General features: G+C 44.1%; 58 non-coding genes and 3 pseudogenes across 58 annotated transcripts; all 61 read left to right on the top strand.

Moving 5' to 3' along the window:
* Positions 1-25: 25 nt before the first annotated feature.
* Positions 26-144, top strand: LOC118949831. Its single transcript, XR_005042307.1, has one exon. It is a non-coding gene; the product is annotated as a 5S ribosomal RNA (ribosomal RNA).
* Positions 145-404: 260 nt separating this feature from the next.
* Positions 405-525, top strand: LOC118949984 (annotated as a pseudogene).
* Positions 526-783: 258 nt separating this feature from the next.
* Positions 784-902, top strand: LOC118949970 (annotated as a pseudogene).
* A 260-nt stretch (positions 903-1,162) lies between these two features.
* LOC118949965 lies at positions 1,163-1,280 on the top strand. The gene has a single exon (XR_005042441.1). It is a non-coding gene; the product is annotated as a 5S ribosomal RNA (ribosomal RNA).
* A 261-nt stretch (positions 1,281-1,541) lies between these two features.
* Positions 1,542-1,662, top strand: LOC118949982 (annotated as a pseudogene).
* A 259-nt stretch (positions 1,663-1,921) lies between these two features.
* LOC118949830 lies at positions 1,922-2,040 on the top strand. Its single transcript, XR_005042306.1, has one exon. It is a non-coding gene; the product is annotated as a 5S ribosomal RNA (ribosomal RNA).
* Positions 2,041-2,304: 264 nt separating this feature from the next.
* On the top strand, positions 2,305-2,424 carry LOC118949882. The gene has a single exon (XR_005042358.1). It is a non-coding gene; the product is annotated as a 5S ribosomal RNA (ribosomal RNA).
* Positions 2,425-2,685: 261 nt separating this feature from the next.
* Positions 2,686-2,804, top strand: LOC118950026. Its single transcript, XR_005042475.1, has one exon. It is a non-coding gene; the product is annotated as a 5S ribosomal RNA (ribosomal RNA).
* A 259-nt stretch (positions 2,805-3,063) lies between these two features.
* Positions 3,064-3,182, top strand: LOC118949829. Its single transcript, XR_005042305.1, has one exon. It is a non-coding gene; the product is annotated as a 5S ribosomal RNA (ribosomal RNA).
* Positions 3,183-3,442: 260 nt separating this feature from the next.
* On the top strand, positions 3,443-3,561 carry LOC118949828. Its single transcript, XR_005042304.1, has one exon. It is a non-coding gene; the product is annotated as a 5S ribosomal RNA (ribosomal RNA).
* Positions 3,562-3,821: 260 nt separating this feature from the next.
* LOC118949827 lies at positions 3,822-3,940 on the top strand. Its single transcript, XR_005042303.1, has one exon. It is a non-coding gene; the product is annotated as a 5S ribosomal RNA (ribosomal RNA).
* Positions 3,941-4,200: 260 nt separating this feature from the next.
* LOC118949826 lies at positions 4,201-4,319 on the top strand. Its single transcript, XR_005042302.1, has one exon. It is a non-coding gene; the product is annotated as a 5S ribosomal RNA (ribosomal RNA).
* Positions 4,320-4,579: 260 nt separating this feature from the next.
* On the top strand, positions 4,580-4,698 carry LOC118949825. Its single transcript, XR_005042301.1, has one exon. It is a non-coding gene; the product is annotated as a 5S ribosomal RNA (ribosomal RNA).
* Positions 4,699-4,958: 260 nt separating this feature from the next.
* On the top strand, positions 4,959-5,077 carry LOC118949824. Its single transcript, XR_005042300.1, has one exon. It is a non-coding gene; the product is annotated as a 5S ribosomal RNA (ribosomal RNA).
* Positions 5,078-5,337: 260 nt separating this feature from the next.
* Positions 5,338-5,456, top strand: LOC118949822. The gene has a single exon (XR_005042298.1). It is a non-coding gene; the product is annotated as a 5S ribosomal RNA (ribosomal RNA).
* Positions 5,457-5,716: 260 nt separating this feature from the next.
* On the top strand, positions 5,717-5,835 carry LOC118949821. Its single transcript, XR_005042297.1, has one exon. It is a non-coding gene; the product is annotated as a 5S ribosomal RNA (ribosomal RNA).
* Positions 5,836-6,095: 260 nt separating this feature from the next.
* LOC118949820 lies at positions 6,096-6,214 on the top strand. Its single transcript, XR_005042296.1, has one exon. It is a non-coding gene; the product is annotated as a 5S ribosomal RNA (ribosomal RNA).
* A 260-nt stretch (positions 6,215-6,474) lies between these two features.
* Positions 6,475-6,593, top strand: LOC118949819. Its single transcript, XR_005042295.1, has one exon. It is a non-coding gene; the product is annotated as a 5S ribosomal RNA (ribosomal RNA).
* Positions 6,594-6,853: 260 nt separating this feature from the next.
* Positions 6,854-6,972, top strand: LOC118949818. Its single transcript, XR_005042294.1, has one exon. It is a non-coding gene; the product is annotated as a 5S ribosomal RNA (ribosomal RNA).
* Positions 6,973-7,232: 260 nt separating this feature from the next.
* On the top strand, positions 7,233-7,351 carry LOC118949817. The gene has a single exon (XR_005042293.1). It is a non-coding gene; the product is annotated as a 5S ribosomal RNA (ribosomal RNA).
* A 260-nt stretch (positions 7,352-7,611) lies between these two features.
* Positions 7,612-7,730, top strand: LOC118949816. The gene has a single exon (XR_005042292.1). It is a non-coding gene; the product is annotated as a 5S ribosomal RNA (ribosomal RNA).
* Positions 7,731-7,990: 260 nt separating this feature from the next.
* LOC118949815 lies at positions 7,991-8,109 on the top strand. Its single transcript, XR_005042291.1, has one exon. It is a non-coding gene; the product is annotated as a 5S ribosomal RNA (ribosomal RNA).
* Positions 8,110-8,369: 260 nt separating this feature from the next.
* LOC118949814 lies at positions 8,370-8,488 on the top strand. Its single transcript, XR_005042290.1, has one exon. It is a non-coding gene; the product is annotated as a 5S ribosomal RNA (ribosomal RNA).
* A 260-nt stretch (positions 8,489-8,748) lies between these two features.
* LOC118949813 lies at positions 8,749-8,867 on the top strand. Its single transcript, XR_005042289.1, has one exon. It is a non-coding gene; the product is annotated as a 5S ribosomal RNA (ribosomal RNA).
* A 260-nt stretch (positions 8,868-9,127) lies between these two features.
* Positions 9,128-9,246, top strand: LOC118949811. The gene has a single exon (XR_005042287.1). It is a non-coding gene; the product is annotated as a 5S ribosomal RNA (ribosomal RNA).
* Positions 9,247-9,506: 260 nt separating this feature from the next.
* On the top strand, positions 9,507-9,625 carry LOC118949810. Its single transcript, XR_005042286.1, has one exon. It is a non-coding gene; the product is annotated as a 5S ribosomal RNA (ribosomal RNA).
* Positions 9,626-9,885: 260 nt separating this feature from the next.
* On the top strand, positions 9,886-10,004 carry LOC118949960. Its single transcript, XR_005042436.1, has one exon. It is a non-coding gene; the product is annotated as a 5S ribosomal RNA (ribosomal RNA).
* Positions 10,005-10,264: 260 nt separating this feature from the next.
* LOC118949809 lies at positions 10,265-10,383 on the top strand. Its single transcript, XR_005042285.1, has one exon. It is a non-coding gene; the product is annotated as a 5S ribosomal RNA (ribosomal RNA).
* A 260-nt stretch (positions 10,384-10,643) lies between these two features.
* On the top strand, positions 10,644-10,762 carry LOC118949808. Its single transcript, XR_005042284.1, has one exon. It is a non-coding gene; the product is annotated as a 5S ribosomal RNA (ribosomal RNA).
* Positions 10,763-11,022: 260 nt separating this feature from the next.
* Positions 11,023-11,141, top strand: LOC118949959. Its single transcript, XR_005042435.1, has one exon. It is a non-coding gene; the product is annotated as a 5S ribosomal RNA (ribosomal RNA).
* Positions 11,142-11,343: 202 nt separating this feature from the next.
* LOC118949958 lies at positions 11,344-11,462 on the top strand. The gene has a single exon (XR_005042434.1). It is a non-coding gene; the product is annotated as a 5S ribosomal RNA (ribosomal RNA).
* A 260-nt stretch (positions 11,463-11,722) lies between these two features.
* Positions 11,723-11,841, top strand: LOC118949957. The gene has a single exon (XR_005042433.1). It is a non-coding gene; the product is annotated as a 5S ribosomal RNA (ribosomal RNA).
* A 260-nt stretch (positions 11,842-12,101) lies between these two features.
* Positions 12,102-12,220, top strand: LOC118949955. Its single transcript, XR_005042431.1, has one exon. It is a non-coding gene; the product is annotated as a 5S ribosomal RNA (ribosomal RNA).
* A 260-nt stretch (positions 12,221-12,480) lies between these two features.
* Positions 12,481-12,599, top strand: LOC118949954. Its single transcript, XR_005042430.1, has one exon. It is a non-coding gene; the product is annotated as a 5S ribosomal RNA (ribosomal RNA).
* Positions 12,600-12,859: 260 nt separating this feature from the next.
* On the top strand, positions 12,860-12,978 carry LOC118949953. The gene has a single exon (XR_005042429.1). It is a non-coding gene; the product is annotated as a 5S ribosomal RNA (ribosomal RNA).
* Positions 12,979-13,238: 260 nt separating this feature from the next.
* Positions 13,239-13,357, top strand: LOC118949952. Its single transcript, XR_005042428.1, has one exon. It is a non-coding gene; the product is annotated as a 5S ribosomal RNA (ribosomal RNA).
* Positions 13,358-13,617: 260 nt separating this feature from the next.
* LOC118949951 lies at positions 13,618-13,736 on the top strand. Its single transcript, XR_005042427.1, has one exon. It is a non-coding gene; the product is annotated as a 5S ribosomal RNA (ribosomal RNA).
* A 260-nt stretch (positions 13,737-13,996) lies between these two features.
* LOC118949950 lies at positions 13,997-14,115 on the top strand. Its single transcript, XR_005042426.1, has one exon. It is a non-coding gene; the product is annotated as a 5S ribosomal RNA (ribosomal RNA).
* Positions 14,116-14,375: 260 nt separating this feature from the next.
* On the top strand, positions 14,376-14,494 carry LOC118949949. The gene has a single exon (XR_005042425.1). It is a non-coding gene; the product is annotated as a 5S ribosomal RNA (ribosomal RNA).
* A 260-nt stretch (positions 14,495-14,754) lies between these two features.
* Positions 14,755-14,873, top strand: LOC118949948. The gene has a single exon (XR_005042424.1). It is a non-coding gene; the product is annotated as a 5S ribosomal RNA (ribosomal RNA).
* A 260-nt stretch (positions 14,874-15,133) lies between these two features.
* LOC118949947 lies at positions 15,134-15,252 on the top strand. Its single transcript, XR_005042423.1, has one exon. It is a non-coding gene; the product is annotated as a 5S ribosomal RNA (ribosomal RNA).
* Positions 15,253-15,512: 260 nt separating this feature from the next.
* Positions 15,513-15,631, top strand: LOC118949946. The gene has a single exon (XR_005042422.1). It is a non-coding gene; the product is annotated as a 5S ribosomal RNA (ribosomal RNA).
* A 260-nt stretch (positions 15,632-15,891) lies between these two features.
* LOC118949944 lies at positions 15,892-16,010 on the top strand. Its single transcript, XR_005042420.1, has one exon. It is a non-coding gene; the product is annotated as a 5S ribosomal RNA (ribosomal RNA).
* A 260-nt stretch (positions 16,011-16,270) lies between these two features.
* On the top strand, positions 16,271-16,389 carry LOC118949943. Its single transcript, XR_005042419.1, has one exon. It is a non-coding gene; the product is annotated as a 5S ribosomal RNA (ribosomal RNA).
* Positions 16,390-16,649: 260 nt separating this feature from the next.
* LOC118949942 lies at positions 16,650-16,768 on the top strand. The gene has a single exon (XR_005042418.1). It is a non-coding gene; the product is annotated as a 5S ribosomal RNA (ribosomal RNA).
* A 260-nt stretch (positions 16,769-17,028) lies between these two features.
* On the top strand, positions 17,029-17,147 carry LOC118949941. The gene has a single exon (XR_005042417.1). It is a non-coding gene; the product is annotated as a 5S ribosomal RNA (ribosomal RNA).
* A 260-nt stretch (positions 17,148-17,407) lies between these two features.
* Positions 17,408-17,526, top strand: LOC118949940. Its single transcript, XR_005042416.1, has one exon. It is a non-coding gene; the product is annotated as a 5S ribosomal RNA (ribosomal RNA).
* Positions 17,527-17,786: 260 nt separating this feature from the next.
* LOC118949939 lies at positions 17,787-17,905 on the top strand. The gene has a single exon (XR_005042415.1). It is a non-coding gene; the product is annotated as a 5S ribosomal RNA (ribosomal RNA).
* Positions 17,906-18,165: 260 nt separating this feature from the next.
* On the top strand, positions 18,166-18,284 carry LOC118949938. Its single transcript, XR_005042414.1, has one exon. It is a non-coding gene; the product is annotated as a 5S ribosomal RNA (ribosomal RNA).
* A 260-nt stretch (positions 18,285-18,544) lies between these two features.
* Positions 18,545-18,663, top strand: LOC118949937. The gene has a single exon (XR_005042413.1). It is a non-coding gene; the product is annotated as a 5S ribosomal RNA (ribosomal RNA).
* Positions 18,664-18,923: 260 nt separating this feature from the next.
* Positions 18,924-19,042, top strand: LOC118949936. The gene has a single exon (XR_005042412.1). It is a non-coding gene; the product is annotated as a 5S ribosomal RNA (ribosomal RNA).
* Positions 19,043-19,302: 260 nt separating this feature from the next.
* Positions 19,303-19,421, top strand: LOC118949935. Its single transcript, XR_005042411.1, has one exon. It is a non-coding gene; the product is annotated as a 5S ribosomal RNA (ribosomal RNA).
* Positions 19,422-19,681: 260 nt separating this feature from the next.
* Positions 19,682-19,800, top strand: LOC118949933. The gene has a single exon (XR_005042409.1). It is a non-coding gene; the product is annotated as a 5S ribosomal RNA (ribosomal RNA).
* A 260-nt stretch (positions 19,801-20,060) lies between these two features.
* LOC118949932 lies at positions 20,061-20,179 on the top strand. The gene has a single exon (XR_005042408.1). It is a non-coding gene; the product is annotated as a 5S ribosomal RNA (ribosomal RNA).
* Positions 20,180-20,439: 260 nt separating this feature from the next.
* On the top strand, positions 20,440-20,558 carry LOC118949931. The gene has a single exon (XR_005042407.1). It is a non-coding gene; the product is annotated as a 5S ribosomal RNA (ribosomal RNA).
* Positions 20,559-20,818: 260 nt separating this feature from the next.
* LOC118949930 lies at positions 20,819-20,937 on the top strand. The gene has a single exon (XR_005042406.1). It is a non-coding gene; the product is annotated as a 5S ribosomal RNA (ribosomal RNA).
* Positions 20,938-21,197: 260 nt separating this feature from the next.
* LOC118949929 lies at positions 21,198-21,316 on the top strand. Its single transcript, XR_005042405.1, has one exon. It is a non-coding gene; the product is annotated as a 5S ribosomal RNA (ribosomal RNA).
* Positions 21,317-21,576: 260 nt separating this feature from the next.
* On the top strand, positions 21,577-21,695 carry LOC118949928. The gene has a single exon (XR_005042404.1). It is a non-coding gene; the product is annotated as a 5S ribosomal RNA (ribosomal RNA).
* A 260-nt stretch (positions 21,696-21,955) lies between these two features.
* On the top strand, positions 21,956-22,074 carry LOC118949927. Its single transcript, XR_005042403.1, has one exon. It is a non-coding gene; the product is annotated as a 5S ribosomal RNA (ribosomal RNA).
* Positions 22,075-22,334: 260 nt separating this feature from the next.
* Positions 22,335-22,453, top strand: LOC118949926. The gene has a single exon (XR_005042402.1). It is a non-coding gene; the product is annotated as a 5S ribosomal RNA (ribosomal RNA).
* Positions 22,454-22,713: 260 nt separating this feature from the next.
* On the top strand, positions 22,714-22,832 carry LOC118949925. The gene has a single exon (XR_005042401.1). It is a non-coding gene; the product is annotated as a 5S ribosomal RNA (ribosomal RNA).
* The last annotated feature ends 94 nt before the right edge of the window (positions 22,833-22,926 follow it).

Raw genomic sequence — 22,926 nt, 5'->3', positions numbered from 1 at the left:
ATAGTGCAGCAAGAGATTGTTTCTCGCTTACGGCCACACCGGCCTGAGTACGCCCGATCTCGCCTGATCTCGGAAGCTAAGCAGGGTCGGGCCTGGTTAGTACTTGGATGGGAGACCGCCTGGGAATACCAGGTGCTGTAAGCTTTTTGTCACTGCCTTGTGGAATTTCAACTCTTTGTCCGTTTTTTCCCACAAGGTTGAAATATGTGCCCTCGCTTTGAAATAAGTAAGCAAGGTTAGTTTGTATTTCATCCAACAATCTGTGCTACAAATTATGGCTACAGTATATGCAATTTCTTCCACTTTTTGAGTGACACAAAGATGCTTATCTAAATGGTGAAAATGCAACAGCTGTTAATCAGGCTCACTTTGACTTTACATAGTGCAGCAAGAGATTGTTTCTCGCTTACGGCCACACCGGCCTGAGTACGCCCGATCTCGCCTGATCTCGGAAGCTAAGCAGGGTCGGGCCTGGTTAGTACTTGGATGGGAGGACCGCCTGGGAATACCAAGGTGCTGTAAGCTTTTTGTCACTGCCTTGTGGAATTTCAACTCTTTGTCCGTTTTTCCCACAAGGTTGAAATATGTGCCCTCGCTTTGAAATAAGTAAGCAAGGTAGTTTGTATTTCATCCAACAATCTGTGCTACAAATTATGGCTACAGTATATGCAATTTCTTCCACTTTTTGAGTGACACAAAGATGCTTATCTAAATGGTGAAAATGCAACAGCTGTTAATCAGGCTCACTTTGACTTTACATAGTGCAGCAAGAGATTGTTTCTCGCTTACGGCCACACCGGCCTGAGTACGCCCGATCTCGCCTGATCTCGGAAGCTAAGCAGGGTCGGGCCTGGTTAGTACTTGGATGGGAGACCGCCTGGGAATACCAGGTGCTGTAGCTTTTTGTCACTGCCTTGTGGAATTTCAACTCTTTGTCCGTTTTTTCCCACAAGGTTGAAATATGTGCCCTCGCTTTGAAATAAGTAAGCAAGGTTAGTTTGTATTTCATCCAACAATCTGTGCTACAAATTATGGCTACAGTATATGCAATTTCTTCCACTTTTTGAGTGACACAAAGATGCTTATCTAAATGGTGAAAAATGCAACAGCTGTTAATCAGGCTCACTTTGACTTTACATAGTGCAGCAAGAGATTGTTTCTCGCTTACGGCCACACCGGCCTGAGTACGCCCGATCTCGCCTGATCTCGGAAGCTAAGCAGGGTCGGGCCTGGTAGTACTTGGATGGGAGACCGCCTGGGAATACCAGGTGCTGTAAGCTTTTTGTCACTGCCTTGTGGAATTTCAACTCTTTGTCCGTTTTTTCCCACAAGGTTGAAATATGTGCCCTCGCTTTGAAATAAGTAAGCAAGGTTAGTTTGTATTTCATCCAACAATCTGTGCTACAAATTATGGCTACAGTATATGCAATTTCTTCCACTTTTTTGAGTGACACAAAGATGCTTATCTAAATGGTGAAAATGCAACAGCTGTTAATCAGGCTCACTTTGACTTTACATAGTGCAGCAAGAGATTGTTTCTCGCTTACGGCCACACCGGCCTGAGTACGCCCGATCTCGCCTGATCTCGGAAGCTAAGCAGGGTCGGGCCTGGTTAGTAACTTGGATGGGAGACCGCCTGGGAATACCAGGGTGCTGTAAGCTTTTTGTCACTGCCTTGTGGAATTTCAACTCTTTGTCCGTTTTTCCCACAAGGTTGAAATATGTGCCCTCGCTTTGAAATAAGTAAGCAAGGTTAGTTTGTATTTCATCCAACAATCTGTGCTACAAATTATGGCTACAGTATATGCAATTTCTTCCACTTTTTGAGTGACACAAAGATGCTTATCTAAATGGTGAAAATGCAACAGCTGTTAATCAGGCTCACTTTGACTTTACATAGTGCAGCAAGAGATTGTTTCTCGCTTACGGCCACACCGGCCTGAGTACGCCCGATCTCGCCTGATCTCGGAAGCTAAGCAGGGTCGGGCCTGGTTAGTACTTGGATGGGAGACCGCCTGGGAATACCAGGTGCTGTAAGCTTTTTGTCACTGCCTTTGTGGAATTTCAACTCTTTGTCCGTTTTTTCCCACAAGGTTGAAATATGTGCCCGTCGATTTGAAATAAGTAAGCAAGGTTAGTTTGTATTTCATCCAACAATCTGTGCTACAAATTATGGCTACAGTATATGCAATTTCTTCCACTTTTTGAGTGACACAAAGGATGCTTATCTAAATGGTGAAAATGCAACAGCTGTTAATCAGGCTCACTTTGACTTTACATAGTGCAGCAAGAGATTGTTTTCTCGCTTACGGCCACACCGGCCTGAGTACGCCCGATCTCGCCTGATCTCGGAAGCTAAGCAGGGTCGGGCCTGGTTAGTACTTGGATGGGAGACCGCCTGGGAATACCAGGTTGCTGTAAGCTTTTTGTCACTGCCTTGTGGAATTTCAACTCTTTGTCCGTTTTTTTCCCACAAGGTTGAAATATGTGCCCTCGCTTTGAAATAAGTAGCAAGGTTAGTTTGTATTTCATCCAACAATCTGTGCTACAAATTATGGCTACAGTATATGCAATTTCTTCCACTTTTTGAGTGACACAAAGATGCTTATCTAAATGGTGAAAATGCAACAGCTGTTAATCAGGCTCACTTTGACTTTACATAGTGCAAGCAAGAGATTGTTTCTCGCTTACGGCCACACCGGCCTGAGTACGCCCGATCTCGTCTGATCTCGGAAGCTAAGCAGGGTCGGGCCTGGTTAGTACTTGGATGGGAGACCGCCTGGGAATACCAGGTGCTGTAAGCTTTTTGTCACTGCCTTGTGGAATTTCAACTCTTTGTCCGTTTTTTCCACAAGGTTGAAATATGTGCCCTCGCTTTGAAATAAGTAAGCAAGGTTAGTTTGTATTTCATCCAACAATCTGTGCTACAAATTATGGCTACAGTATATGCAATTTCTTCCACTTTTTGAGTGACACAAAGATGCTTATCTAAATGGTGAAAATGCAACAGCTGTTAATCAGGCTCACTTTGACTTTACATAGTGCAGCAAGAGATTGTTTCTCGCTTACGGCCACACCGGCCTGAGTACGCCTGATCTCGTCTGATCTCGGAAGCTAAGCAGGGTCGGGCCTGGTTAGTACTTGGATGGGAGACCGCCTGGGAATACCAGGTGCTGTAAGCTTTTTGTCACTGCCTTGTGGAATTTCAACTCTTTGTCCGTTTTTTCCCACAAGGTTGAAATATGTGCCCTCGCTTTGAAATAAGTAAGCAAGGTTAGTTTGTATTTCATCCAACAATCTGTGCTACAAATTATGGCTACAGTATATGCAATTTCTTCCACTTTTTGAGTGACACAAAGATGCTTATCTAAATGGTGAAAATGCAACAGCTGTTAATCAGGCTCACTTTGACTTTACATAGTGCAGCAAGAGATTGTTTCTCGCTTACGGCCACACCGGCCTGAGTACGCCTGATCTCGTCTGATCTCGGAAGCTAAGCAGGGTCGGGCCTGGTTAGTACTTGGATGGGAGACCGCCTGGGAATACCAGGTGCTGTAAGCTTTTTGTCACTGCCTTGTGGAATTTCAACTCTTTGTCCGTTTTTTCCCACAAGGTTGAAATATGTGCCCTCGCTTTGAAATAAGTAAGCAAGGTTAGTTTGTATTTCATCCAACAATCTGTGCTACAAATTATGGCTACAGTATATGCAATTTCTTCCACTTTTTGAGTGACACAAAGATGCTTATCTAAATGGTGAAAATGCAACAGCTGTTAATCAGGCTCACTTTGACTTTACATAGTGCAGCAAGAGATTGTTTCTCGCTTACGGCCACACCGGCCTGAGTACGCCTGATCTCGTCTGATCTCGGAAGCTAAGCAGGGTCGGGCCTGGTTAGTACTTGGATGGGAGACCGCCTGGGAATACCAGGTGCTGTAAGCTTTTTGTCACTGCCTTGTGGAATTTCAACTCTTTGTCCGTTTTTTCCCACAAGGTTGAAATATGTGCCCTCGCTTTGAAATAAGTAAGCAAGGTTAGTTTGTATTTCATCCAACAATCTGTGCTACAAATTATGGCTACAGTATATGCAATTTCTTCCACTTTTTGAGTGACACAAAGATGCTTATCTAAATGGTGAAAATGCAACAGCTGTTAATCAGGCTCACTTTGACTTTACATAGTGCAGCAAGAGATTGTTTCTCGCTTACGGCCACACCGGCCTGAGTACGCCTGATCTCGTCTGATCTCGGAAGCTAAGCAGGGTCGGGCCTGGTTAGTACTTGGATGGGAGACCGCCTGGGAATACCAGGTGCTGTAAGCTTTTTGTCACTGCCTTGTGGAATTTCAACTCTTTGTCCGTTTTTTCCCACAAGGTTGAAATATGTGCCCTCGCTTTGAAATAAGTAAGCAAGGTTAGTTTGTATTTCATCCAACAATCTGTGCTACAAATTATGGCTACAGTATATGCAATTTCTTCCACTTTTTGAGTGACACAAAGATGCTTATCTAAATGGTGAAAATGCAACAGCTGTTAATCAGGCTCACTTTGACTTTACATAGTGCAGCAAGAGATTGTTTCTCGCTTACGGCCACACCGGCCTGAGTACGCCTGATCTCGTCTGATCTCGGAAGCTAAGCAGGGTCGGGCCTGGTTAGTACTTGGATGGGAGACCGCCTGGGAATACCAGGTGCTGTAAGCTTTTTGTCACTGCCTTGTGGAATTTCAACTCTTTGTCCGTTTTTTCCCACAAGGTTGAAATATGTGCCCTCGCTTTGAAATAAGTAAGCAAGGTTAGTTTGTATTTCATCCAACAATCTGTGCTACAAATTATGGCTACAGTATATGCAATTTCTTCCACTTTTTGAGTGACACAAAGATGCTTATCTAAATGGTGAAAATGCAACAGCTGTTAATCAGGCTCACTTTGACTTTACATAGTGCAGCAAGAGATTGTTTCTCGCTTACGGCCACACCGGCCTGAGTACGCCTGATCTCGTCTGATCTCGGAAGCTAAGCAGGGTCGGGCCTGGTTAGTACTTGGATGGGAGACCGCCTGGGAATACCAGGTGCTGTAAGCTTTTTGTCACTGCCTTGTGGAATTTCAACTCTTTGTCCGTTTTTTCCCACAAGGTTGAAATATGTGCCCTCGCTTTGAAATAAGTAAGCAAGGTTAGTTTGTATTTCATCCAACAATCTGTGCTACAAATTATGGCTACAGTATATGCAATTTCTTCCACTTTTTGAGTGACACAAAGATGCTTATCTAAATGGTGAAAATGCAACAGCTGTTAATCAGGCTCACTTTGACTTTACATAGTGCAGCAAGAGATTGTTTCTCGCTTACGGCCACACCGGCCTGAGTACGCCTGATCTCGTCTGATCTCGGAAGCTAAGCAGGGTCGGGCCTGGTTAGTACTTGGATGGGAGACCGCCTGGGAATACCAGGTGCTGTAAGCTTTTTGTCACTGCCTTGTGGAATTTCAACTCTTTGTCCGTTTTTTCCCACAAGGTTGAAATATGTGCCCTCGCTTTGAAATAAGTAAGCAAGGTTAGTTTGTATTTCATCCAACAATCTGTGCTACAAATTATGGCTACAGTATATGCAATTTCTTCCACTTTTTGAGTGACACAAAGATGCTTATCTAAATGGTGAAAATGCAACAGCTGTTAATCAGGCTCACTTTGACTTTACATAGTGCAGCAAGAGATTGTTTCTCGCTTACGGCCACACCGGCCTGAGTACGCCTGATCTCGTCTGATCTCGGAAGCTAAGCAGGGTCGGGCCTGGTTAGTACTTGGATGGGAGACCGCCTGGGAATACCAGGTGCTGTAAGCTTTTTGTCACTGCCTTGTGGAATTTCAACTCTTTGTCCGTTTTTTCCCACAAGGTTGAAATATGTGCCCTCGCTTTGAAATAAGTAAGCAAGGTTAGTTTGTATTTCATCCAACAATCTGTGCTACAAATTATGGCTACAGTATATGCAATTTCTTCCACTTTTTGAGTGACACAAAGATGCTTATCTAAATGGTGAAAATGCAACAGCTGTTAATCAGGCTCACTTTGACTTTACATAGTGCAGCAAGAGATTGTTTCTCGCTTACGGCCACACCGGCCTGAGTACGCCTGATCTCGTCTGATCTCGGAAGCTAAGCAGGGTCGGGCCTGGTTAGTACTTGGATGGGAGACCGCCTGGGAATACCAGGTGCTGTAAGCTTTTTGTCACTGCCTTGTGGAATTTCAACTCTTTGTCCGTTTTTTCCCACAAGGTTGAAATATGTGCCCTCGCTTTGAAATAAGTAAGCAAGGTTAGTTTGTATTTCATCCAACAATCTGTGCTACAAATTATGGCTACAGTATATGCAATTTCTTCCACTTTTTGAGTGACACAAAGATGCTTATCTAAATGGTGAAAATGCAACAGCTGTTAATCAGGCTCACTTTGACTTTACATAGTGCAGCAAGAGATTGTTTCTCGCTTACGGCCACACCGGCCTGAGTACGCCTGATCTCGTCTGATCTCGGAAGCTAAGCAGGGTCGGGCCTGGTTAGTACTTGGATGGGAGACCGCCTGGGAATACCAGGTGCTGTAAGCTTTTTGTCACTGCCTTGTGGAATTTCAACTCTTTGTCCGTTTTTTCCCACAAGGTTGAAATATGTGCCCTCGCTTTGAAATAAGTAAGCAAGGTTAGTTTGTATTTCATCCAACAATCTGTGCTACAAATTATGGCTACAGTATATGCAATTTCTTCCACTTTTTGAGTGACACAAAGATGCTTATCTAAATGGTGAAAATGCAACAGCTGTTAATCAGGCTCACTTTGACTTTACATAGTGCAGCAAGAGATTGTTTCTCGCTTACGGCCACACCGGCCTGAGTACGCCTGATCTCGTCTGATCTCGGAAGCTAAGCAGGGTCGGGCCTGGTTAGTACTTGGATGGGAGACCGCCTGGGAATACCAGGTGCTGTAAGCTTTTTGTCACTGCCTTGTGGAATTTCAACTCTTTGTCCGTTTTTTCCCACAAGGTTGAAATATGTGCCCTCGCTTTGAAATAAGTAAGCAAGGTTAGTTTGTATTTCATCCAACAATCTGTGCTACAAATTATGGCTACAGTATATGCAATTTCTTCCACTTTTTGAGTGACACAAAGATGCTTATCTAAATGGTGAAAATGCAACAGCTGTTAATCAGGCTCACTTTGACTTTACATAGTGCAGCAAGAGATTGTTTCTCGCTTACGGCCACACCGGCCTGAGTACGCCTGATCTCGTCTGATCTCGGAAGCTAAGCAGGGTCGGGCCTGGTTAGTACTTGGATGGGAGACCGCCTGGGAATACCAGGTGCTGTAAGCTTTTTGTCACTGCCTTGTGGAATTTCAACTCTTTGTCCGTTTTTTCCCACAAGGTTGAAATATGTGCCCTCGCTTTGAAATAAGTAAGCAAGGTTAGTTTGTATTTCATCCAACAATCTGTGCTACAAATTATGGCTACAGTATATGCAATTTCTTCCACTTTTTGAGTGACACAAAGATGCTTATCTAAATGGTGAAAATGCAACAGCTGTTAATCAGGCTCACTTTGACTTTACATAGTGCAGCAAGAGATTGTTTCTCGCTTACGGCCACACCGGCCTGAGTACGCCTGATCTCGTCTGATCTCGGAAGCTAAGCAGGGTCGGGCCTGGTTAGTACTTGGATGGGAGACCGCCTGGGAATACCAGGTGCTGTAAGCTTTTTGTCACTGCCTTGTGGAATTTCAACTCTTTGTCCGTTTTTTCCCACAAGGTTGAAATATGTGCCCTCGCTTTGAAATAAGTAAGCAAGGTTAGTTTGTATTTCATCCAACAATCTGTGCTACAAATTATGGCTACAGTATATGCAATTTCTTCCACTTTTTGAGTGACACAAAGATGCTTATCTAAATGGTGAAAATGCAACAGCTGTTAATCAGGCTCACTTTGACTTTACATAGTGCAGCAAGAGATTGTTTCTCGCTTACGGCCACACCGGCCTGAGTACGCCTGATCTCGTCTGATCTCGGAAGCTAAGCAGGGTCGGGCCTGGTTAGTACTTGGATGGGAGACCGCCTGGGAATACCAGGTGCTGTAAGCTTTTTGTCACTGCCTTGTGGAATTTCAACTCTTTGTCCGTTTTTTCCCACAAGGTTGAAATATGTGCCCTCGCTTTGAAATAAGTAAGCAAGGTTAGTTTGTATTTCATCCAACAATCTGTGCTACAAATTATGGCTACAGTATATGCAATTTCTTCCACTTTTTGAGTGACACAAAGATGCTTATCTAAATGGTGAAAATGCAACAGCTGTTAATCAGGCTCACTTTGACTTTACATAGTGCAGCAAGAGATTGTTTCTCGCTTACGGCCACACCGGCCTGAGTACGCCTGATCTCGTCTGATCTCGGAAGCTAAGCAGGGTCGGGCCTGGTTAGTACTTGGATGGGAGACCGCCTGGGAATACCAGGTGCTGTAAGCTTTTTGTCACTGCCTTGTGGAATTTCAACTCTTTGTCCGTTTTTTCCCACAAGGTTGAAATATGTGCCCTCGCTTTGAAATAAGTAAGCAAGGTTAGTTTGTATTTCATCCAACAATCTGTGCTACAAATTATGGCTACAGTATATGCAATTTCTTCCACTTTTTGAGTGACACAAAGATGCTTATCTAAATGGTGAAAATGCAACAGCTGTTAATCAGGCTCACTTTGACTTTACATAGTGCAGCAAGAGATTGTTTCTCGCTTACGGCCACACCGGCCTGAGTACGCCTGATCTCGTCTGATCTCGGAAGCTAAGCAGGGTCGGGCCTGGTTAGTACTTGGATGGGAGACCGCCTGGGAATACCAGGTGCTGTAAGCTTTTTGTCACTGCCTTGTGGAATTTCAACTCTTTGTCCGTTTTTTCCCACAAGGTTGAAATATGTGCCCTCGCTTTGAAATAAGTAAGCAAGGTTAGTTTGTATTTCATCCAACAATCTGTGCTACAAATTATGGCTACAGTATATGCAATTTCTTCCACTTTTTGAGTGACACAAAGATGCTTATCTAAATGGTGAAAATGCAACAGCTGTTAATCAGGCTCACTTTGACTTTACATAGTGCAGCAAGAGATTGTTTCTCGCTTACGGCCACACCGGCCTGAGTACGCCTGATCTCGTCTGATCTCGGAAGCTAAGCAGGGTCGGGCCTGGTTAGTACTTGGATGGGAGACCGCCTGGGAATACCAGGTGCTGTAAGCTTTTTGTCACTGCCTTGTGGAATTTCAACTCTTTGTCCGTTTTTTCCCACAAGGTTGAAATATGTGCCCTCGCTTTGAAATAAGTAAGCAAGGTTAGTTTGTATTTCATCCAACAATCTGTGCTACAAATTATGGCTACAGTATATGCAATTTCTTCCACTTTTTGAGTGACACAAAGATGCTTATCTAAATGGTGAAAATGCAACAGCTGTTAATCAGGCTCACTTTGACTTTACATAGTGCAGCAAGAGATTGTTTCTCGCTTACGGCCACACCGGCCTGAGTACGCCTGATCTCGTCTGATCTCGGAAGCTAAGCAGGGTCGGGCCTGGTTAGTACTTGGATGGGAGACCGCCTGGGAATACCAGGTGCTGTAAGCTTTTTGTCACTGCCTTGTGGAATTTCAACTCTTTGTCCGTTTTTTCCCACAAGGTTGAAATATGTGCCCTCGCTTTGAAATAAGTAAGCAAGGTTAGTTTGTATTTCATCCAACAATCTGTGCTACAAATTATGGCTACAGTATATGCAATTTCTTCCACTTTTTGAGTGACACAAAGATGCTTATCTAAATGGTGAAAATGCAACAGCTGTTAATCAGGCTCACTTTGACTTTACATAGTGCAGCAAGAGATTGTTTCTCGCTTACGGCCACACCGGCCTGAGTACGCCTGATCTCGTCTGATCTCGGAAGCTAAGCAGGGTCGGGCCTGGTTAGTACTTGGATGGGAGACCGCCTAGGAATACCAGGTGCTGTAAGCTTTTTGTCACTGCCTTGTGGAATTTCAACTCTTTGTCCGTTTTTTCCCACAAGGTTGAAATATGTGCCCTCGCTTTGAAATAAGTAAGCAAGGTTAGTTTGTATTTCATCCAACAATCTGTGCTACAAATTATGGCTACAGTATATGCAATTTCTTCCACTTTTTGAGTGACACAAAGATGCTTATCTAAATGGTGAAAATGCAACAGCTGTTAATCAGGCTCACTTTGACTTTACATAGTGCAGCAAGAGATTGTTTCTCGCTTACGGCCACACCGGCCTGAGTACGCCTGATCTCGTCTGATCTCGGAAGCTAAGCAGGGTCGGGCCTGGTTAGTACTTGGATGGGAGACCGCCTGGGAATACCAGGTGCTGTAAGCTTTTTGTCACTGCCTTGTGGAATTTCAACTCTTTGTCCGTTTTTTCCCACAAGGTTGAAATATGTGCCCTCGCTTTGAAATAAGTAAGCAAGGTTAGTTTGTATTTCATCCAACAATCTGTGCTACAAATTATGGCTACAGTATATGCAATTTCTTCCACTTTTTGAGTGACACAAAGATGCTTATCTAAATGGTGAAAATGCAACAGCTGTTAATCAGGCTCACTTTGACTTTACATAGTGCAGCAAGAGATTGTTTCTCGCTTACGGCCACACCGGCCTGAGTACGCCTGATCTCGTCTGATCTCGGAAGCTAAGCAGGGTCGGGCCTGGTTAGTACTTGGATGGGAGACCGCCTGGGAATACCAGGTGCTGTAAGCTTTTTGTCACTGCCTTGTGGAATTTCAACTCTTTGTCCGTTTTTTCCCACAAGGTTGAAATATGTGCCCTCGCTTTGAAATAAGTAAGCAAGGTTAGTTTGTATTTCATCCAACAATCTGTGCTACAAATTATGGCTACAGTATATGCAATTTCTTCCACTTTTTGAGTGACACAAAGATGCTTATCTAAATGGTGAAAATGCAACAGCTGTTAATCAGGCTCACTTTGACTTTACATAGTGCAGCAAGAGATTGTTTCTCGCTTACGGCCACACCGGCCTGAGTACGCCTGATCTCGTCTGATCTCGGAAGCTAAGCAGGGTCGGGCCTGGTTAGTACTTGGATGGGAGACCGCCTAGGAATACCAGGTGCTGTAAGCTTTTTGTCACTGCCTTGTGGAATTTCAACTCTTTGTCCGTTTTTTCCCACAAGGTTGAAATATGTGCCCTCGCTTTGAAATAAGTAAGCAAGGTTAGTTTGCATTTCATCCAACAATCTGTGCTACAAATTATGGCTACAGTATATGCAATTTTTCTGAGTCCACTTTTAATGCTCACATAGTGCAGCAAGAGATTGTTTCTCGCTTACGGCCACACCGGCCTGAGTACGCCTGATCTCGTCTGATCTCGGAAGCTAAGCAGGGTCGGGCCTGGTTAGTACTTGGATGGGAGACCGCCTAGGAATACCAGGTGCTGTAAGCTTTTTGTCACTGCCTTGTGGAATTTCAACTCTTTGTCCGTTTTTTCCCACAAGGCTGAAATATGTGCCCTCGCTTTGAAATAAGTAAGCAAGGTTAGTTTGTATTTCATCCAACAATCTGTGCTACAAATTATGGCTACAGTATATGCAATTTCTTCCACTTTTTGAGTGACACAAAGATGCTTATCTAAATGGTGAAAATGCAACAGCTGTTAATCAGGCTCACTTTGACTTTACATAGTGCAGCAAGAGATTGTTTCTCGCTTACGGCCACACCGGCCTGAGTACGCCTGATCTCGTCTGATCTCGGAAGCTAAGCAGGGTCGGGCCTGGTTAGTACTTGGATGGGAGACCGCCTAGGAATACCAGGTGCTGTAAGCTTTTTGTCACTGCCTTGTGGAATTTCAACTCTTTGTCCGTTTTTTCCCACAAGGCTGAAATATGTGCCCTCGCTTTGAAATAAGTAAGCAAGGTTAGTTTGCATTTCATCCAACAATCTGTGCTACAAATTATGGCTACAGTATATGCAATTTCTTCCACTTTTTGAGTGACACAAAGATGCTTATCTAAATGGTGAAAATGCAACAGCTGTTAATCAGGCTCACTTTGACTTTACATAGTGCAGCAAGAGATTGTTTCTCGCTTACGGCCACACCGGCCTGAGTACGCCTGATCTCGTCTGATCTCGGAAGCTAAGCAGGGTCGGGCCTGGTTAGTACTTGGATGGGAGACCGCCTAGGAATACCAGGTGCTGTAAGCTTTTTGTCACTGCCTTGTGGAATTTCAACTCTTTGTCCGTTTTTTCCCACAAGGCTGAAATATGTGCCCTCGCTTTGAAATAAGTAAGCAAGGTTAGTTTGCATTTCATCCAACAATCTGTGCTACAAATTATGGCTACAGTATATGCAATTTCTTCCACTTTTTGAGTGACACAAAGATGCTTATCTAAATGGTGAAAATGCAACAGCTGTTAATCAGGCTCACTTTGACTTTACATAGTGCAGCAAGAGATTGTTTCTCGCTTACGGCCACACCGGCCTGAGTACGCCTGATCTCGTCTGATCTCGGAAGCTAAGCAGGGTCGGGCCTGGTTAGTACTTGGATGGGAGACCGCCTAGGAATACCAGGTGCTGTAAGCTTTTTGTCACTGCCTTGTGGAATTTCAACTCTTTGTCCGTTTTTTCCCACAAGGCTGAAATATGTGCCCTCGCTTTGAAATAAGTAAGCAAGGTTAGTTTGCATTTCATCCAACAATCTGTGCTACAAATTATGGCTACAGTATATGCAATTTCTTCCACTTTTTGAGTGACACAAAGATGCTTATCTAAATGGTGAAAATGCAACAGCTGTTAATCAGGCTCACTTTGACTTTACATAGTGCAGCAAGAGATTGTTTCTCGCTTACGGCCACACCGGCCTGAGTACGCCTGATCTCGTCTGATCTCGGAAGCTAAGCAGGGTCGGGCCTGGTTAGTACTTGGATGGGAGACCGCCTAGGAATACCAGGTGCTGTAAGCTTTTTGTCACTGCCTTGTGGAATTTCAACTCTTTGTCCGTTTTTTCCCACAAGGCTGAAATATGTGCCCTCGCTTTGAAATAAGTAAGCAAGGTTAGTTTGCATTTCATCCAACAATCTGTGCTACAAATTATGGCTACAGTATATGCAATTTCTTCCACTTTTTGAGTGACACAAAGATGCTTATCTAAATGGTGAAAATGCAACAGCTGTTAATCAGGCTCACTTTGACTTTACATAGTGCAGCAAGAGATTGTTTCTCGCTTACGGCCACACCGGCCTGAGTACGCCTGATCTCGTCTGATCTCGGAAGCTAAGCAGGGTCGGGCCTGGTTAGTACTTGGATGGGAGACCGCCTAGGAATACCAGGTGCTGTAAGCTTTTTGTCACTGCCTTGTGGAATTTCAACTCTTTGTCCGTTTTTTCCCACAAGGCTGAAATATGTGCCCTCGCTTTGAAATAAGTAAGCAAGGTTAGTTTGCATTTCATCCAACAATCTGTGCTACAAATTATGGCTACAGTATATGCAATTTCTTCCACTTTTTGAGTGACACAAAGATGCTTATCTAAATGGTGAAAATGCAACAGCTGTTAATCAGGCTCACTTTGACTTTACATAGTGCAGCAAGAGATTGTTTCTCGCTTACGGCCACACCGGCCTGAGTACGCCTGATCTCGTCTGATCTCGGAAGCTAAGCAGGGTCGGGCCTGGTTAGTACTTGGATGGGAGACCGCCTAGGAATACCAGGTGCTGTAAGCTTTTTGTCACTGCCTTGTGGAATTTCAACTCTTTGTCCGTTTTTTCCCACAAGGCTGAAATATGTGCCCTCGCTTTGAAATAAGTAAGCAAGGTTAGTTTGCATTTCATCCAACAATCTGTGCTACAAATTATGGCTACAGTATATGCAATTTCTTCCACTTTTTGAGTGACACAAAGATGCTTATCTAAATGGTGAAAATGCAACAGCTGTTAATCAGGCTCACTTTGACTTTACATAGTGCAGCAAGAGATTGTTTCTCGCTTACGGCCACACCGGCCTGAGTACGCCTGATCTCGTCTGATCTCGGAAGCTAAGCAGGGTCGGGCCTGGTTAGTACTTGGATGGGAGACCGCCTAGGAATACCAGGTGCTGTAAGCTTTTTGTCACTGCCTTGTGGAATTTCAACTCTTTGTCCGTTTTTTCCCACAAGGCTGAAATATGTGCCCTCGCTTTGAAATAAGTAAGCAAGGTTAGTTTGCATTTCATCCAACAATCTGTGCTACAAATTATGGCTACAGTATATGCAATTTCTTCCACTTTTTGAGTGACACAAAGATGCTTATCTAAATGGTGAAAATGCAACAGCTGTTAATCAGGCTCACTTTGACTTTACATAGTGCAGCAAGAGATTGTTTCTCGCTTACGGCCACACCGGCCTGAGTACGCCTGATCTCGTCTGATCTCGGAAGCTAAGCAGGGTCGGGCCTGGTTAGTACTTGGATGGGAGACCGCCTAGGAATACCAGGTGCTGTAAGCTTTTTGTCACTGCCTTGTGGAATTTCAACTCTTTGTCCGTTTTTTCCCACAAGGCTGAAATATGTGCCCTCGCTTTGAAATAAGTAAGCAAGGTTAGTTTGCATTTCATCCAACAATCTGTGCTACAAATTATGGCTACAGTATATGCAATTTCTTCCACTTTTTGAGTGACACAAAGATGCTTATCTAAATGGTGAAAATGCAACAGCTGTTAATCAGGCTCACTTTGACTTTACATAGTGCAGCAAGAGATTGTTTCTCGCTTACGGCCACACCGGCCTGAGTACGCCTGATCTCGTCTGATCTCGGAAGCTAAGCAGGGTCGGGCCTGGTTAGTACTTGGATGGGAGACCGCCTAGGAATACCAGGTGCTGTAAGCTTTTTGTCACTGCCTTGTGGAATTTCAACTCTTTGTCCGTTTTTTCCCACAAGGCTGAAATATGTGCCCTCGCTTTGAAATAAGTAAGCAAGGTTAGTTTGCATTTCATCCAACAATCTGTGCTACAAATTATGGCTACAGTATATGCAATTTCTTCCACTTTTTGAGTGACACAAAGATGCTTATCTAAATGGTGAAAATGCAACAGCTGTTAATCAGGCTCACTTTGACTTTACATAGTGCAGCAAGAGATTGTTTCTCGCTTACGGCCACACCGGCCTGAGTACGCCTGATCTCGTCTGATCTCGGAAGCTAAGCAGGGTCGGGCCTGGTTAGTACTTGGATGGGAGACCGCCTAGGAATACCAGGTGCTGTAAGCTTTTTGTCACTGCCTTGTGGAATTTCAACTCTTTGTCCGTTTTTTCCCACAAGGCTGAAATATGTGCCCTCGCTTTGAAATAAGTAAGCAAGGTTAGTTTGCATTTCATCCAACAATCTGTGCTACAAATTATGGCTACAGTATATGCAATTTCTTCCACTTTTTGAGTGACACAAAGATGCTTATCTAAATGGTGAAAATGCAACAGCTGTTAATCAGGCTCACTTTGACTTTACATAGTGCAGCAAGAGATTGTTTCTCGCTTACGGCCACACCGGCCTGAGTACGCCTGATCTCGTCTGATCTCGGAAGCTAAGCAGGGTCGGGCCTGGTTAGTACTTGGATGGGAGACCGCCTAGGAATACCAGGTGCTGTAAGCTTTTTGTCACTGCCTTGTGGAATTTCAACTCTTTGTCCGTTTTTTCCCACAAGGCTGAAATATGTGCCCTCGCTTTGAAATAAGTAAGCAAGGTTAGTTTGCATTTCATCCAACAATCTGTGCTACAAATTATGGCTACAGTATATGCAATTTCTTCCACTTTTTGAGTGACACAAAGATGCTTATCTAAATGGTGAAAATGCAACAGCTGTTAATCAGGCTCACTTTGACTTTACATAGTGCAGCAAGAGATTGTTTCTCGCTTACGGCCACACCGGCCTGAGTACGCCTGATCTCGTCTGATCTCGGAAGCTAAGCAGGGTCGGGCCTGGTTAGTACTTGGATGGGAGACCGCCTAGGAATACCAGGTGCTGTAAGCTTTTTGTCACTGCCTTGTGGAATTTCAACTCTTTGTCCGTTTTTTCCCACAAGGCTGAAATATGTGCCCTCGCTTTGAAATAAGTAAGCAAGGTTAGTTTGCATTTCATCCAACAATCTGTGCTACAAATTATGGCTACAGTATATGCAATTTCTTCCACTTTTTGAGTGACACAAAGATGCTTATCTAAATGGTGAAAATGCAACAGCTGTTAATCAGGCTCACTTTGACTTTACATAGTGCAGCAAGAGATTGTTTCTCGCTTACGGCCACACCGGCCTGAGTACGCCTGATCTCGTCTGATCTCGGAAGCTAAGCAGGGTCGGGCCTGGTTAGTACTTGGATGGGAGACCGCCTAGGAATACCAGGTGCTGTAAGCTTTTTGTCACTGCCTTGTGGAATTTCAACTCTTTGTCCGTTTTTTCCCACAAGGCTGAAATATGTGCCCTCGCTTTGAAATAAGTAAGCAAGGTTAGTTTGCATTTCATCCAACAATCTGTGCTACAAATTATGGCTACAGTATATGCAATTTCTTCCACTTTTTGAGTGACACAAAGATGCTTATCTAAATGGTGAAAATGCAACAGCTGTTAATCAGGCTCACTTTGACTTTACATAGTGCAGCAAGAGATTGTTTCTCGCTTACGGCCACACCGGCCTGAGTACGCCTGATCTCGTCTGATCTCGGAAGCTAAGCAGGGTCGGGCCTGGTTAGTACTTGGATGGGAGACCGCCTAGGAATACCAGGTGCTGTAAGCTTTTTGTCACTGCCTTGTGGAATTTCAACTCTTTGTCCGTTTTTTCCCACAAGGCTGAAATATGTGCCCTCGCTTTGAAATAAGTAAGCAAGGTTAGTTTGCATTTCATCCAACAATCTGTGCTACAAATTATGGCTACAGTATATGCAATTTCTTCCACTTTTTGAGTGACACAAAGATGCTTATCTAAATGGTGAAAATGCAACAGCTGTTAATCAGGCTCACTTTGACTTTACATAGTGCAGCAAGAGATTGTTTCTCGCTTACGGCCACACCGGCCTGAGTACGCCTGATCTCGTCTGATCTCGGAAGCTAAGCAGGGTCGGGCCTGGTTAGTACTTGGATGGGAGACCGCCTAGGAATACCAGGTGCTGTAAGCTTTTTGTCACTGCCTTGTGGAATTTCAACTCTTTGTCCGTTTTTTCCCACAAGGCTGAAATATGTGCCCTCGCTTTGAAATAAGTAAGCAAGGTTAGTTTGCATTTCATCCAACAATCTGTGCTACAAATTATGGCTACAGTATATGCAATTTCTTCCACTTTTTGAGTGACACAAAGATGCTTATCTAAATGGTGAAAATGCAACAGCTGTTAATCAGGCTCACTTTGACTTTACATAGTGCAGCAAGAGATTGTTTCTCGCTTACGGCCACACCGGCCTGAGTACGCCTGATCTCGTCTGATCTCGGAAGCTAAGCAGGGTCGGGCCTGGTTAGTACTTGGATGGGAGACCGCCTAGGAATACCAGGTGCTGTAAGCTTTTTGTCACTGCCTTGTGGAATTTCAACTCTTTGTCCGTTTTTTCCCACAAGGCTGAAATATGTGCCCTCGCTTTGAAATAAGTAAGCAAGGTTAGTTTGCATTTCATCCAACAATCTGTGCTACAAATTATGGCTACAGTATATGCAATTTCTTCCACTTTTTGAGTGACACAAAGATGCTTATCTAAATGGTGAAAATGCAACAGCTGTTAATCAGGCTCACTTTGACTTTACATAGTGCAGCAAGAGATTGTTTCTCGCTTACGGCCACACCGGCCTGAGTACGCCTGATCTCGTCTGATCTCGGAAGCTAAGCAGGGTCGGGCCTGGTTAGTACTTGGATGGGAGACCGCCTAGGAATACCAGGTGCTGTAAGCTTTTTGTCACTGCCTTGTGGAATTTCAACTCTTTGTCCGTTTTTTCCCACAAGGCTGAAATATGTGCCCTCGCTTTGAAATAAGTAAGCAAGGTTAGTTTGCATTTCATCCAACAATCTGTGCTACAAATTATGGCTACAGTATATGCAATTTCTTCCACTTTTTGAGTGACACAAAGATGCTTATCTAAATGGTGAAAATGCAACAGCTGTTAATCAGGCTCACTTTGACTTTACATAGTGCAGCAAGAGATTGTTTCTCGCTTACGGCCACACCGGCCTGAGTACGCCTGATCTCGTCTGATCTCGGAAGCTAAGCAGGGTCGGGCCTGGTTAGTACTTGGATGGGAGACCGCCTAGGAATACCAGGTGCTGTAAGCTTTTTGTCACTGCCTTGTGGAATTTCAACTCTTTGTCCGTTTTTTCCCACAAGGCTGAAATATGTGCCCTCGCTTTGAAATAAGTAAGCAAGGTTAGTTTGCATTTCATCCAACAATCTGTGCTACAAATTATGGCTACAGTATATGCAATTTCTTCCACTTTTTGAGTGACACAAAGATGCTTATCTAAATGGTGAAAATGCAACAGCTGTTAATCAGGCTCACTTTGACTTTACATAGTGCAGCAAGAGATTGTTTCTCGCTTACGGCCACACCGGCCTGAGTACGCCTGATCTCGTCTGATCTCGGAAGCTAAGCAGGGTCGGGCCTGGTTAGTACTTGGATGGGAGACCGCCTAGGAATACCAGGTGCTGTAAGCTTTTTGTCACTGCCTTGTGGAATTTCAACTCTTTGTCCGTTTTTTCCCACAAGGCTGAAATATGTGCCCTCGCTTTGAAATAAGTAAGCAAGGTTAGTTTGCATTTCATCCAACAATCTGTGCTACAAATTATGGCTACAGTATATGCAATTTCTTCCACTTTTTGAGTGACACAAAGATGCTTATCTAAATGGTGAAAATGCAACAGCTGTTAATCAGGCTCACTTTGACTTTACATAGTGCAGCAAGAGATTGTTTCTCGCTTACGGCCACACCGGCCTGAGTACGCCTGATCTCGTCTGATCTCGGAAGCTAAGCAGGGTCGGGCCTGGTTAGTACTTGGATGGGAGACCGCCTAGGAATACCAGGTGCTGTAAGCTTTTTGTCACTGCCTTGTGGAATTTCAACTCTTTGTCCGTTTTTTCCCACAAGGCTGAAATATGTGCCCTCGCTTTGAAATAAGTAAGCAAGGTTAGTTTGCATTTCATCCAACAATCTGTGCTACAAATTATGGCTACAGTATATGCAATTTCTTCCACTTTTTGAGTGACACAAAGATGCTTATCTAAATGGTGAAAATGCAACAGCTGTTAATCAGGCTCACTTTGACTTTACATAGTGCAGCAAGAGATTGTTTCTCGCTTACGGCCACACCGGCCTGAGTACGCCTGATCTCGTCTGATCTCGGAAGCTAAGCAGGGTCGGGCCTGGTTAGTACTTGGATGGGAGACCGCCTAGGAATACCAGGTGCTGTAAGCTTTTTGTCACTGCCTTGTGGAATTTCAACTCTTTGTCCGTTTTTTCCCACAAGGCTGAAATATGTGCCCTCGCTTTGAAATAAGTAAGCAAGGTTAGTTTGCATTTCATCCAACAATCTGTGCTACAAATTATGGCTACAGTATATGCAATTTCTTCCACTTTTTGAGTGACACAAAGATGCTTATCTAAATGGTGAAAATGCAACAGCTGTTAATCAGGCTCACTTTGACTTTACATAGTGCAGCAAGAGATTGTTTCTCGCTTACGGCCACACCGGCCTGAGTACGCCTGATCTCGTCTGATCTCGGAAGCTAAGCAGGGTCGGGCCTGGTTAGTACTTGGATGGGAGACCGCCTAGGAATACCAGGTGCTGTAAGCTTTTTGTCACTGCCTTGTGGAATTTCAACTCTTTGTCCGTTTTTTCCCACAAGGCTGAAATATGTGCCCTCGCTTTGAAATAAGTAAGCAAGGTTAGTTTGCATTTCATCCAACAATCTGTGCTACAAATTATGGCTACAGTATATGCAATTTCTTCCACTTTTTGAGTGACACAAAGATGCTTATCTAAATGGTGAAAATGCAACAGCTGTTAATCAGGCTCACTTTGACTTTACATAGTGCAGCAAGAGATTGTTTCTCGCTTACGGCCACACCGGCCTGAGTACGCCTGATCTCGTCTGATCTCGGAAGCTAAGCAGGGTCGGGCCTGGTTAGTACTTGGATGGGAGACCGCCTAGGAATACCAGGTGCTGTAAGCTTTTTGTCACTGCCTTGTGGAATTTCAACTCTTTGTCCGTTTTTTCCCACAAGGCTGAAATATGTGCCCTCGCTTTGAAATAAGTAAGCAAGGTTAGTTTGCATTTCATCCAACAATCTGTGCTACAAATTATGGCTACAGTATATGCAATTTCTTCCACTTTTTGAGTGACACAAAGATGCTTATCTAAATGGTGAAAATGCAACAGCTGTTAATCAGGCTCACTTTGACTTTACATAGTGCAGCAAGAGATTGTTTCTCGCTTACGGCCACACCGGCCTGAGTACGCCTGATCTCGTCTGATCTCGGAAGCTAAGCAGGGTCGGGCCTGGTTAGTACTTGGATGGGAGACCGCCTAGGAATACCAGGTGCTGTAAGCTTTTTGTCACTGCCTTGTGGAATTTCAACTCTTTGTCCGTTTTTTCCCACAAGGCTGAAATATGTGCCCTCGCTTTGAAATAAGTAAGCAAGGTTAGTTTGCATTTCATCCAACAATCTGTGCTACAAATTATGGCTACAGTATATGCAATTTCTTCCACTTTTTGAGTGACACAAAGATGCTTATCTAAATGGTGAAAATGCAACAGCTGTTAATCAGGCTCACTTTGACTTTACATAGTGCAGCAAGAGATTGTTTCTCGCTTACGGCCACACCGGCCTGAGTACGCCTGATCTCGTCTGATCTCGGAAGCTAAGCAGGGTCGGGCCTGGTTAGTACTTGGATGGGAGACCGCCTAGGAATACCAGGTGCTGTAAGCTTTTTGTCACTGCCTTGTGGAATTTCAACTCTTTGTCCGTTTTTTCCCACAAGGCTGAAATATGTGCCCTCGCTTTGAAATAAGTAAGCAAGGTTAGTTTGCATTTCATCCAACAATCTGTGCTACAAATTATGGCTACAGTATATGCAATTTCTTCCACTTTTTGAGTGACACAAAGATGCTTATCTAAATGGTGAAAATGCAACAGCTGTTAATCAGGCTCACTTTGACTTTACATAGTGCAGCAAGAGATTGTTTCTCGCTTACGGCCACACCGGCCTGAGTACGCCTGATCTCGTCTGATCTCGGAAGCTAAGCAGGGTCGGGCCTGGTTAGTACTTGGATGGGAGACCGCCTAGGAATACCAGGTGCTGTAAGCTTTTTGTCACTGCCTTGTGGAATTTCAACTCTTTGTCCGTTTTTTCCCACAAGGCTGAAATATGTGCCCTCGCTTTGAAATAAGTAAGCAAGGTTAGTTTGCATTTCATCCAACAATCTGTGCTACAAATTATGGCTACAGTATATGCAATTTCTTCCACTTTTTGAGTGACACAAAGATGCTTATCTAAATGGTGAAAATGCAACAGCTGTTAATCAGGCTCACTTTGACTTTACATAGTGCAGCAAGAGATTGTTTCTCGCTTACGGCCACACCGGCCTGAGTACGCCTGATCTCGTCTGATCTCGGAAGCTAAGCAGGGTCGGGCCTGGTTAGTACTTGGATGGGAGACCGCCTAGGAATACCAGGTGCTGTAAGCTTTTTGTCACTGCCTTGTGGAATTTCAACTCTTTGTCCGTTTTTTCCCACAAGGCTGAAATATGTGCCCTCGCTTTGAAATAAGTAAGCAAGGTTAGTTTGCATTTCATCCAACAATCTGTGCTACAAATTATGGCTACAGTATATGCAATTTCTTCCACTTTTTGAGTGACACAAAGATGCTTATCTAAATGGTGAAAATGCAACAGCTGTTAATCAGGCTCACTTTGACTTTACATAGTGCAGCAAGAGATTGTTTCTCGCTTACGGCCACACCGGCCTGAGTACGCCTGATCTCGTCTGATCTCGGAAGCTAAGCAGGGTCGGGCCTGGTTAGTACTTGGATGGGAGACCGCCTAGGAATACCAGGTGCTGTAAGCTTTTTGTCACTGCCTTGTGGAATTTCAACTCTTTGTCCGTTTTTTCCCACAAGGCTGAAATATGTGCCCTCGCTTTGAAATAAGTAAGCAAGGTTAGTTTGCATTTCATCCAACAATCTGTGCTACAAATTATGGCTACAGTATATGCAATTTCTTCCACTTTTTGAGTGACACAAAGATGCTTATCTAAATGGTGAAAATGCAACAGCTGTTAATCAGGCTCACTTTGACTTTACATAGTGCAGCAAGAGATTGTTTCTCGCTTACGGCCACACCGGCCTGAGTACGCCTGATCTCGTCTGATCTCGGAAGCTAAGCAGGGTCGGGCCTGGTTAGTACTTGGATGGGAGACCGCCTAGGAATACCAGGTGCTGTAAGCTTTTTGTCACTGCCTTGTGGAATTTCAACTCTTTGTCCGTTTTTTCCCACAAGGCTGAAATATGTGCCCTCGCTTTGAAATAAGTAAGCAAGGTTAGTTTGCATTTCATCCAACAATCTGTGCTACAAATTATGGCTACAGTATATGCAATTTCTTCCACTTTTTGAGTGACACAAAGATGCTTATCTAAATGGTGAAAATGCAACAGCTGTTAATCAGGCTCACTTTGACTTTACATAGTGCAGCAAGAGATTGTTTCTCGCTTACGGCCACACCGGCCTGAGTACGCCTGATCTCGTCTGATCTCGGAAGCTAAGCAGGGTCGGGCCTGGTTAGTACTTGGATGGGAGACCGCCTAGGAATACCAGGTGCTGTAAGCTTTTTGTCACTGCCTTGTGGAATTTCAACTCTTTGTCCGTTTTTTCCCACAAGGCTGAAATATGTGCCCTCGCTTTGAAATAAGTAAGCAAGGTT

This window comes from Oncorhynchus mykiss, unplaced genomic scaffold (genome assembly GCF_013265735.2).
Source record: "Oncorhynchus mykiss isolate Arlee unplaced genomic scaffold, USDA_OmykA_1.1 un_scaffold_302, whole genome shotgun sequence".
Lineage (NCBI taxonomy): Eukaryota > Metazoa > Chordata > Actinopteri > Salmoniformes > Salmonidae > Oncorhynchus > Oncorhynchus mykiss.
Note: the sequence above shows the minus strand (reverse complement) of the source record. Positions and strands in the feature narration are given on the sequence as shown.